General features: G+C 37.8%; 1 non-coding gene across 1 annotated transcript; it reads left to right on the forward strand.

The window, feature by feature from the left end:
* The first annotated feature begins 6,001 nt into the window (after nt 1-6,001).
* Nucleotides 6,002-6,108, forward strand: LOC141682192 (small nucleolar RNA R71). The gene has a single exon (XR_012559599.1). It is a non-coding gene; the product is annotated as a small nucleolar RNA R71 (small nucleolar RNA).
* The last annotated feature ends 5,447 nt before the right edge of the window (nt 6,109-11,555 follow it).

The raw sequence follows: 11,555 nt of genomic DNA on the forward strand, positions 1-11,555 counted from the left end.
CTCCTATCTCAAGATGAAGCATATGTGGACTGTATTGAGAAAGGTCCACATGTCCCTATGAGAGCTGCTACAGGAAATGAAGCATCAGTCCCAAAACTAAAAGCAGAATGGTCAGATCCAAATAATGAACAAGTTTAAAAGGATAAAAAGGCCATGAACATTCTGTTTAATGGTGTTGACAGTGACATGTTTGACAACATCATGAAATACAAGACTGTTAAGGATGTCTAGGATACAATTCAAGTTATATGTGATGGAACTGAGCAAGTAAGGGAGAACAAGATGCAACTCTTGATTCAGCAATATGAGCATTTTCATAGTGATGAAGGTGAATCACTCACTGACATTTTCAGTAGATTCCAAAAACTACTGAATGCTCTAAAACTGCATGGAAGGGTCTATCAAACAAAAGACTCAAACCTCAAATTCCTTAGATCTCTACCAAAGGAATGGAAGCCTATGACAGTCTCATTGAGAAATTCTCAAGATTACAAGGAGTTCATCTTGGATAGACTGTATGGTATCCTAAAAACCTATGAGCTTGAAATAGAGCAAGATGAGAAGATGGAGAAAGGAAGAAAGAAGGGAGGGTCCATTGCACTAGTTGCTGAGCAAGAAAAGGAGAAGGAGATAAAGGTTTAAGCTGTTGAATCTGCACTAAACTTAAAAGTTTGTGAAGGCAAAGGAAAAGGACTAGTAACTGAGCATGAAGACTAGCTTAGTCAAGATGGCATGGATGACATAGATGAGTATCTTGCTTTTCTATCCAGGAGATTTGCCAACCTCAAATTCAAGAAAATTTTTGGAGCAGCTAAGCCAAACAGAAACATGGTTGATAAGTCTAAATTCAAGTGTTTCAAATGTGGCTTGGCAGGTCATCTTGCTAGTAAGTGTAGAAAGCCTGATTTGGGTAAAAAGAAGTTTGAGCCTGTTGATTATAAGCATAAATATTTTGAGTTGCTCAAACAAAAGGAAAGGGCTTTTATCATACAAGAGAATTAATGGGCTGCAGATGGATTAGAAGATGATGAAAACACAAGCTATGTCAATCTAGCACTTATGGCCAAGTCAGATAAAATAGAGACCAATTCATCAAGCAATCAGGTAATCACAACAAACCTAGCACATCTATCTAAATTTGAGTGTAATTGTTAGGGCGAAAATACGCGCTAATATTCACGCAAGTATACGTGTTCGCAAGTAGTATAAGATATAAATCATATTCGTTCCCACAGAGAATGGTTTAGGTTAAGTTCAATTTATGCACCTATGCAATAATGTATGGTTATCACTCAATGCTAAGACAAATAACAAATTGGGTTTTTATTAAACTAAGAGATTATACTAAATAACATTAACTAAGAGAATTGAGGTTAAATTAATATATATGATAAACATGAGATTCTAACTTCATTACTACTCCATTCAATAGCCTTATTGTTCTTAACCTTGGCATGTGATGGTGATGACACTAATCAGATAACACGAAACTGATAAACGCCAACTTTCGTTGCACGAGTACCATTCTACCAGACATCCATAAAAGAGATAGAAGCTGAATAGGCACCAATTATATTGAGACCCTATATGTCTATAGAATTTGACAACATAATGGTTTAAACACAAGTTATCTATCTTGATTACATAGGGCAAGTAAAACGGTTAGAGTTACCTACGAATCATGCATACACATACATGAACCTATGCTAGCATGGCAAGTTCTAAACCTCTATATTCACTGTCGCTTCAATAGAGATTAACACGCTATCTTATATGTAACATACGCACATAAGACGAATAAGCACAACCAATACTAGGATATCATACAATCACCACACACCAAGATATTGAAATAATTAATTATTGAAATCCATAAGTAAATCCGCTAGAATCCCATGACAACGATTAGCCCATAATCAAACTCATCGTCACCATGGATTCCAATGAAAGCATGGTATAAACAAGGTCTTAATAAACTAAATAATAATCAAAGTACGAATAAACGAGATCTAGGTTCAACAAGAACGAAAACGAGCATCCAAAGTTACAACTAATTCAAAGAATCACAAGTTAAAAATAAGATCTTCTTTTTCGGAGTTGTTATGTGCTTCTAGGTCTTCTCCTTGGTATCCCAATCTTCCCGGATGATGAAAACCCTTTTTTTAAGTATATATACGCCCCTAGTGGACCTGGACCCTTAAAATCGTCAAATTCTACTCAAAAAAGACTTTTTCAGCGAAATCGGCGACCAGCCGCGCCCTGAGCGGCCGCTCAGCTCTCCTGAGCGGGCGCTCAGCTCTCTGAGCGGGCGCTCAGCTCTGCTGAGCGGGCGCTCAGCTACTGACTGGAAAAATATTCTGATGAATCTTGTTTTGACCATAACTTGAGTTCTACTCGTCAGAATTGGGCGATTCAACTGCCCACGCGAAACTATTGAGATTCTCTACAACTTGACAATGGCCTTGGATTCCAATTCTGATCACTTTTCATTATATTTCTTTTAAAAGCTCTTTTCTTCATTTAACTAATACCTGAAATACAATAACACAAAAACACATCAAAATACCAACAACTTGAGTCCAAAACACCAATTTAAGCTTGTAATAAAGCATTCCAAGTGGATATAAAATCCACTTATCACACCCCCAAACTTGAATCGATGCTTGTCCTCAAGCATAAACAGACTCAAAACTATAAAACAAACCTAATGCATGAATACAACTATGTGAATGCAACTAAATGATAATGCAATCGATCCCCTCAGAATAACCATAACCAAATGAATAAGCCAATGCCTCTAAGAATGCAATAACTTGAAACAGAGTTCGAATAAATCCCACAAACCAACTCACAAACCAGAAACGTGCGTGTGTGGATGCTTAATAGATATACTCTCGATACTAGATCAATAATCATAACTTATCTATCATCGAAACAATCAAAAGTTTATAAACAGAATAGACAATAAACACATTATGACTCACAACACCTCCTTTCTACTAGAGTTATACAAGGATTCATACTATTATTGAACACATTGCAAAGATGCTTATTTGACCGTGCAATGAATGAGGTCCCAAAAGACTTATGCAATAATACCCATGTAGCGAGCGTTAGGTTAGCGGATCCCAGACTATAAAAGCCTTAGGTCACTAGGCACAAAGTCCCCTAGAACTTAATAACTCGAGTATTAAAGAGCTCACTCTTGATCAATTATGCATAAACACATACTTTTTTTCTTTCTTTTTTTCTCTTTTTTCTTTTTTTTCAACAATTTCTGAATGAGTGCGCTTCGCTCCATCTCATTTAACCCTAGACTACTCATAAAAATATGAGCTGGCTACTAGCCATTTGACACCTAGCCTTACAACAACTAGCAATGAAATCTAAGTTTTTCTCCAGATAAAAAGAATCAGTGTTTTTACGTCACTACGAGAATATCACAAATTCTAAATATAACCAAGTGATTAAATCTCAACAACAAACAAGTATGATCATGATCTAGATCAAAAGCAACCCTATAAGACTTTGTGAAAATATTTGTTTCTGGCATGCAAATCAATTCATTAGGACTTAAATATCCCTCTATTCGTCATCACCACACTGAAATCAACATCAACTTATCAAATATCATAGTTCATCTTAAGGGATCATGCTAAATATGCATGCAAATACAACTATATGAAATTACAGAAAAACAAACAAATATGTCCTAAATGAACAATCATACAAAAATATGAATGAACTACAACTAAACATGCAACATGAATCTATATGAATCTATATGGACACACACTACTAATCCTTACATTATCACCCCCAAACTTAAAATTTTCAATGTCCTCATTGAAGGCAATAATAAGGATTTCAGGCATACCTAATTAGCGGGAGATTCACCCTCGTCGGGTGGAGGATCAGGTGGCCAATCAACCTCGCCACTAGTGTCTCGGAAAATAGTACCGAAAGCATGTGTCAAATCTTCAGCAAAATGACGGTGAATGTCGTGCATGGCCTCCATACGCCTAATTACTCGCCTGTACTGCTCGTCACCAACACCAGTCCTATCAACTACCTGCTGCACATGAGAAGAACCCTCTATAGGCACTGGAGGATCCGTTCGGCTACCCTCTACATCATCAAAGATATATCCCAACCCCTTGTCAGGGGGTGCACCTAAGAATGAATAACTCAAGTGATCTGGTAGTGGGTTGAGCTCAAGTGTGGGAGCATCTTCAATAGACGGCTCGAGACGCTCCTGAGAAATTTTCAGCTCTGCTAACCCAAGAGAATCGAATGGCACATCCAACTTCCTCTTCCACGGAGGTGCATTCAAAACCTGCAGTTGCTCTACTTTAAAACACTCATCTTTAGCTGTGGGTAACTTTATTTCCTTGAACACATTAAAAGTGACATTTTGATCGTGAACCTTCATCGTAAGCTCTCCTTTTTGCACATCGATCATAGTTCGGCCTGTAGCCAAGAATGGTCTTCCCAAGATGATAGGAATCTTCTTATCTTCCTCGAAATCAAGAATTACAAAGTCAGCAGGGAAGAAGAGTTTATCCACCTTGACCAAGACATCCTCCACTATACCTCGTGGATAAGCGATGGAACGGTCAGCTAGTTACAATGACATGTATATTGGTTTCGGCTCAGGCAGACCAAGCTTCTTGAAGATAGATAAGGGCATCAGATTGATGCTAGCTCCTAAATCACATAAACACTTGTCGAACGACAAGTTTCTGATGGTGCAAGGAATAGTGAAGCTTCCAGGATCTTTAAGCTTCGGAGGCAACTTCTGTTATAGCACAGCACTGCATTCCTCCGTTAGAGCAACGGTCTCTAAGTCATCGAGCTTCACTTTTCGAGAGAGAATACCTTTCATAAACCTCGCATAGCTAGGCATCTGTTCAAGAGATTCAGCGAAAGGTATGTTGATATGAAGTTTCTAGAACACCTCCAGAAACTTCTCAAACTACTTATCCAGTTTTTTCTTCTACAGCCTTTTAGGAAAAGGAGGTGGAGGATAAATGTGTTTCTCCCCTGTATTACCCTCAGGAGGAGTGTGTTCCACAATAGTCTTCCTTGGTTCCACCTCTACTTCCTTCTGCACATCTTCTTCAGCCACAACTGCATTTTCTGAATCTTGAGATTTTTCTGGCTCTTCGTCTTGCTGAACTTGGGGGCTTGCGACCTTTCCAGACCTTAAGATGATGGCGTTCACATGTTCTTCAACTTCCCTCTTGCCTGGATTTGTTTCTGTATCACTAGGAAGCGTTCCTGGTGGTCGATTCAATAAGGCATTAGCAATTTACCCTATTTGGTTCTCCAGATTCTGGATAGAAACAGCCTGGCTTTGGCATATAAGAGCCTGGTTTTTGTACATAAGCCTCAACTCCTCCAATTCATATTTTTCATTCGAAGATAGACCTGCATCATTAGTTTGTTGTTGAAGTTGGAGTTGTTGTCTTGGTGTAAATTGTTGCTGAAAACCAGGAGGCTTAAATAGCTTATTTGCAAACTGCTGGAATGGTTGTTGCATCGCATTCTGATTATTGCTCCAGCTGAAGTTAGGATGATTCCAGTTGTCAGGATGATAAGTGTCTGGAACTGGTTGCTGCGATCTCTGAAAGTTGCTCACCAACTGAGCTGAGTCGCTAGATATAGCGCATTGTTCTGTCGCATGCGGACCTGCACACAGCTCATAAACACTAATTATCTGCTTAACACCATAGTTAGCCAGAGAATCGTTCTTCATAGACAACGCCTTTAGTTGAGCAGTGATAGCCGTAGCTGTATCCACTTCAGAACTCCTGCTACCTTGCCCTGTGGATATCTCTGGGTTGGATACTGATATTCATTAGCAGCCATCAGTTTAATTAGATCATAAGCTTCCTTATAGCTCTTTGCCCATAATGCTCCGCCTGATGCTGCATCGAGCATGGGTCTGGACTGTGCTCCCAACCCATTGTAAAAATAAGTGATGATCATCCAATCAGGAATTCCATGATGAGGACACTTCCTAAGCATCTCCTTGTAGCGCTCCCAAGCTTCACTTAGTGATTCTCCCGTTTGCTGCGCAAATTGAGTAATAGCATTCCTGAGTGCAGCTGTCTTCGCCATAGGGAAGAATTTAGTAAGAAACTTCTGAGTAAGATCTTCCCAAGTAGTAATCGAACCAGCTGGTAGAGAGTGTAACCAGCTCTTAGCCTTGTCCTTCAGAGAGAATGGGAACAGTCTCAGCTTCACAGCATCTTTAGAAACACCATTGAACCTGAAGGTGTCACAGATCTCTATGAAATCCCTAATGTGTGTATTGGGATCTTTCGTTGGAGAACCCCCAAACTGGACTGAAGTTTGTACCCATTGAATTATGCCAGGCTTGATCTCAAAGGTATTAGCTGTGATAGCTAGCCGGACAATGCTAGATTGAATGTCATTGATCTTGGGTTGAGAAAAATCCATCAAGGCTTTCGTTCGTGCTGTTGGATCTCCCATTGTAATGAGTACCTGAAACACAAACAAATAAACCGTGAAAGTAAAAGAATCCGAGTCAGTGAACTTTAACGACCACTGATGACAAGCACATAAACTAAAAATTAACACCGAGTCCCCGGCAGCGGCGCCAAAAACTTGTTAGGGCGAAAACACGCGCTAATATTCACGCAAGTATACGCATTCGCAAGTAGTATAAGATATAAATCAGATTCGTTCCCACAGAGAATGGTTTAGGTTAAGTTCAGTTTATGCACCTATGCAACAATGTATGATTATCACTCAATGCTAAGACAAATAACAAATTGGGTTTTTATTAAACTAAGAGATTATACTAAATAACATTAACTAAGAGAATTGAGGTTAAATTAATATATATGATAAACATGGGATTCTAACTTCATTACTACTCCATTCAATAGCCTTATTGTTTTTAACCTTGGCATGTGATGGTGATGACACTAATCAGATAACACGAAACTGATAAACGCCAACTTTCGTTGCACGAGTACCATTCTACCAGACATCCATAAAAAAGATAGAAGCTGAATAGGCACCAATTATATTGAGACCCTATATGTCTATAGAATTTGACAACATAATGGTTTAAACACAAGTTATCTATCTTGATTACATAGGGCAAGTAAAACGGTTAGAGTTACCTACGAATCATACACATACATGAACCTATGCTAGCATGGCAAGTTCTAAACCTCTATATTCACTGTCGCTTCAATAGAGATTAACACGCTATCTTATATGTAACATACGCACATAAGACGAATAAGCACAACCAATACTAGGATATCATACAATCACCACACACCAAGATATCGAAATAATTAATTATTGAAATCCATAAGTAAATCCGCTAGAATCCCATGACAACGATTAGCCCATAATCGAACTCATCGTCACCATGGATTCCAATGAAAGCATGGTATAAACAAGGTCTTAATAAACTAAAAAATAATCAAAGTACGAATAAACGAGATCTAGGTTCAACAAGAACGAAAACGAGCATCCAAAGTTACAACTAATTCAAAGAATCACAAGTTAAAAACAAGATCTTCTTTTTCGGAGTTGTTCTGTGCTTCTAGGTCTTCTCCTTGGTATCCCAATCTTCCCGGATGATAAAAACCCTTTTTTTTAAGTATATATACGCCCCTAGTGGACCTGGACCTTTAAAATCGTCAAATTCTACTCGAAAAAGGCTTTTTCAGCGAAATCAGCGACCAGCCGCGCCCTGAGCGGCCGCTCTCAGCTCTCTGAGCGGGCGCTCAGCTCTGCTGAGCGGGCGCTCAGCTACTGACTGGAAAAATATTCTGATGAATCCTGTTTTGACCATAACTTGAGTTCTACTCGTCAGAATTAGGCGATTCAACTGCCCACGCGAAGCTATTAAGATTCTCTACAACTTGAAAATGGCCTTGGATTCCAATTCTGATCACTTTTCATCATATTTCCTTTAAAAGCTCTTTTCTTCATTTAACTAATACCTGAAATGCAATAACACAAAAACACATCAAAATACCAACAACTTGAGTCCAAAACACCAATTTAAGCTTGTAATAAAGCATTCCAAGTGGATATAAAATCCACTTATCAGTAATGATGCCATAAATGACATGTCTACTGATTTATATCACCTGCGTGTTACACTCAAGTATCTCACTAAAGAAAACAATAAAATTAAAGAGAACAATGTGTTTTTAAGTGAAAGAAATAATGTGCTAGAGACTCAATTTGTCGAGTTTGAAAAATTGAAAATAGAATGCAAGATAGCTAAGGATGAACTAACTGAATCCTTAAAGAAAGAGGAGATTTTAAGAAAGCAACTTGAACGAGAACATGAAGTAATTAAGGCATGGAAATCATCTATAGATGTCCATGCTCAAATTACTAAAGTTCAAGGTATAGAATTGTTTTTTGATACAGCCTGGAAAAAGAATAAGGAGAAGCTTGACTCCAATCCGGTTGAAGGACTTTCAACATATGTGGATTTGATGGATGATGAAAATTATCCGTCGAATAATCAAAAGGATTATCCGTTAAAAGACAATGAGCCACATTCGTCGAGTGTAAGCAAACCAATTAGCAAAGATAAGCTAGCTAAGTTGAATGAAAAATATGGATCAGTTTCTAAGAACTTTGTTCCAAGAGAAATAAGTCAAGTGAAACAGAACAAAAGAGTCAATGTAGGTCATCTGTCTATCAAGCAATTGAATGACAGGTTAGAGAAAATTGAAGTGAAAGCAGAGTCAAAAAGGAAAAATAATAGATGGAAAGTAGGTATTAAAAAATATAATAACTACACACCTGATAAATATACACCAAGAAAAATCTGTGTTAAGTGTGGTAGTGTTAATCATTTGTCTGTTAACTATAAATTTGCTATGCCTACTTCCATGTCTGCACCTCCTTCATTTCCCAGTATGCCTACAATGCCTGTAAATGTTATGCATGCACATAATTTGAATGCATAATATGCTAACATGCCATTTGCACAAAATCCATATTATGTTGCATTTAGTATGCCACAAATGCCATTTAGCATGCCTTACTGGAATAACATGTTTGCACAAAATATGTTCTTCCATGTTAATCAAGTTGTGCATGATAATTCTGCAATGATGAATGGTTTTAAAGGTTCCACTCAATTGACTAAGGATGAACTTCAAGTACCTAAGTCAAATGAAGACAAACCCAAGAAACTTAAGAAAAAGGCTAACAAAACAGGACCCAAGGAAACTTGGGTACCAAAATCAACTTGATTTGATTTTGCTGTGTGCAGGGAAACATAAAGAATCTTTGGTATTTAGATAGTGGTTGCTCAAGGCACATGACTGGAGATTCTACCCTGCTAACTGGTTTTAAAGAAAGAGTTGACCCAAGTATTACTTTTGGAGATGACAGCAAGGGTTATACTGTGGGATATGGCTTGATTTCAAAGGATAATTTTATCATTGAGGAAGTTGCCCTAGTGGATAGTCTCAAGCACAATCTGTTGAGTATCAACCGGCTTTGTGATAGGGGCAACTGAGTTTCTTTTATTGTCGAAGCCTGTGTTGTGACTGACAAGAAAAGCAACAAAGTGGTTCTCACTAGAGTGAGAAAAGGTAATGTGTATCTAGCTGACTTCAACTCAACAAATGCAGAATCTATAACTTGTCTTCTCAGTAAAGCAAGTCAAGATGAAAGTTGGCTATGGCACAAGAAGCTGTCCCATCTAAACTTCAAGACCATGAATGATCTAGTCAACAAAGAATTGGTTAGAGGTATTTCTCAAGTAGAGTTGTCAAAAGATGGATTGTGTGCTGCCTTCCAGAAAGGAAAGCAGATTAAAGCATCATTCAAGAAGAAGCTTGATTCAATAATTGAAGAACCTTTGCAACTATTGCACATAGATTTGTTTGGACCAGTCAATATGTTGTCTATCTCAAGGAAAAGATATTGCCTAGTAATTGTAGATGATTTCTCAAAGTTCTCTTGGACATATTTTCTAAAATCCAAAGATGAAGCTAGTGAAATCATCATCAATCACATAAGACAAGTCAACAATCATCCTGATTTTAAAGTAAGAAGAATCAGGAGTGACAATGGAACTGAGTTCAATAATTCAGTGATGAGATTATTTTGTGAAGAGAATGGGATTATGCATGAGTTTTCTGCAGCTAGAACTTCACAACAAAATGGAGTGATGGAAAGGAAAAACAGATCTCTTATTGAAGCTACAAGGACAATGCTAGAAGAATCAAAGTTACCAACATATTTTTGGGCTGAATGTGTGAATACTGCATGCTACACTCAAAATATTTCTTTGGTCAATTAAGCAAAATACATGACACCCTACCAATTATTTAAGAATAGGAAGCCAACTTTAAATTTTCTTCATGTCTTTGGATGCAAATGCTATATTCTAAGGAATCAAACTGAACAGCATGGAAAGTTTGATGTTAAAGCAAATAAAGGATTTTTTGTTGGATATGCTGTTGGAAAAGCATATAGAGTCTACAATCTTAGAACAAACATTGTTATGGAATATGTACATGTTGTGTTTGATGATAAAAAGATTAAAGGACTAAAAGATGAAGGTTTCCATGATAGCCTCAAATTTGACAATGTTGAGATAATCTGTGATGACAGTGATGATGATAGTGATCAAGAAATATTGGCTAAGGAAAATTTAGCATCAATCGAGGTACAAAATGCATCATCCATCGGAAGACAATCAGCTTCATCCATCGGGATACAAAGTGCATCATCCGTCGGAACAATCAGAGAAGCTGAGAGTCAAAATAGATCACTTACAGAAAGAACTCCTTCTTCAAATCAAAGATCCACAAACTCGGGGGGAGTTTCTTCTAATCAAAACTCAGTCACACATCAAGAAAACAATGAGGCCTCTTCATCTAGAGCTAATCTACCTCAACAAAGAAAATGGACTAGAGATCACCCATTTGAACTGATCATTGGTGATGTGTCCTCAAAAGTGCAGACATGGAAAGTAACTCAAGAGGAATGTCTATATAGCAGCTTTCTCTCAAAGGAAGAACCAAAGAAGGTAGAAGAAGCTCTGTTGGATCCTGATTGGGTTTTAGCTATGCAAGAGGAGCTAAACCAATTTCAGAGAAATAAAGTATGGAAGCTGGTACCCAAGCCTAAAGAAAAGAATCCTATTGACACTAAGTGGGTTTTCAGAAATAAGATGGATGAAAATGGCATAGTTGTAAGGAACAAAGCTAGATTGGTTGCTAAGGGCTACTGTCAACAAGAAGGAATAGATTTTGATGAAATTTTTCCTCCTATTGCAAGAATTGAAGCCATCAGAATTTTCTTAGCCTATGCTGCCCATGCCAATTTCAAAGTCTATCAAATGGATGTTAAAAGTGCCTTTCTGAATGGAGATTCGGAGGATGAAGTCTATGTCAGTCATCCTCCTGGATTTGAAGATCCAAACTTTCCAGAATATGTCTACTATCTTTTGAAAGTACTTTATGGATTGAAGCAAACACCTAGAGTCTGGTATGATACTTTGTCAAAGTTTCTCTTAGAAAATC

This window comes from Apium graveolens, chromosome 1 (genome assembly GCF_009905375.1).
Source record: "Apium graveolens cultivar Ventura chromosome 1, ASM990537v1, whole genome shotgun sequence".
NCBI lineage: Eukaryota > Viridiplantae > Streptophyta > Magnoliopsida > Apiales > Apiaceae > Apium > Apium graveolens.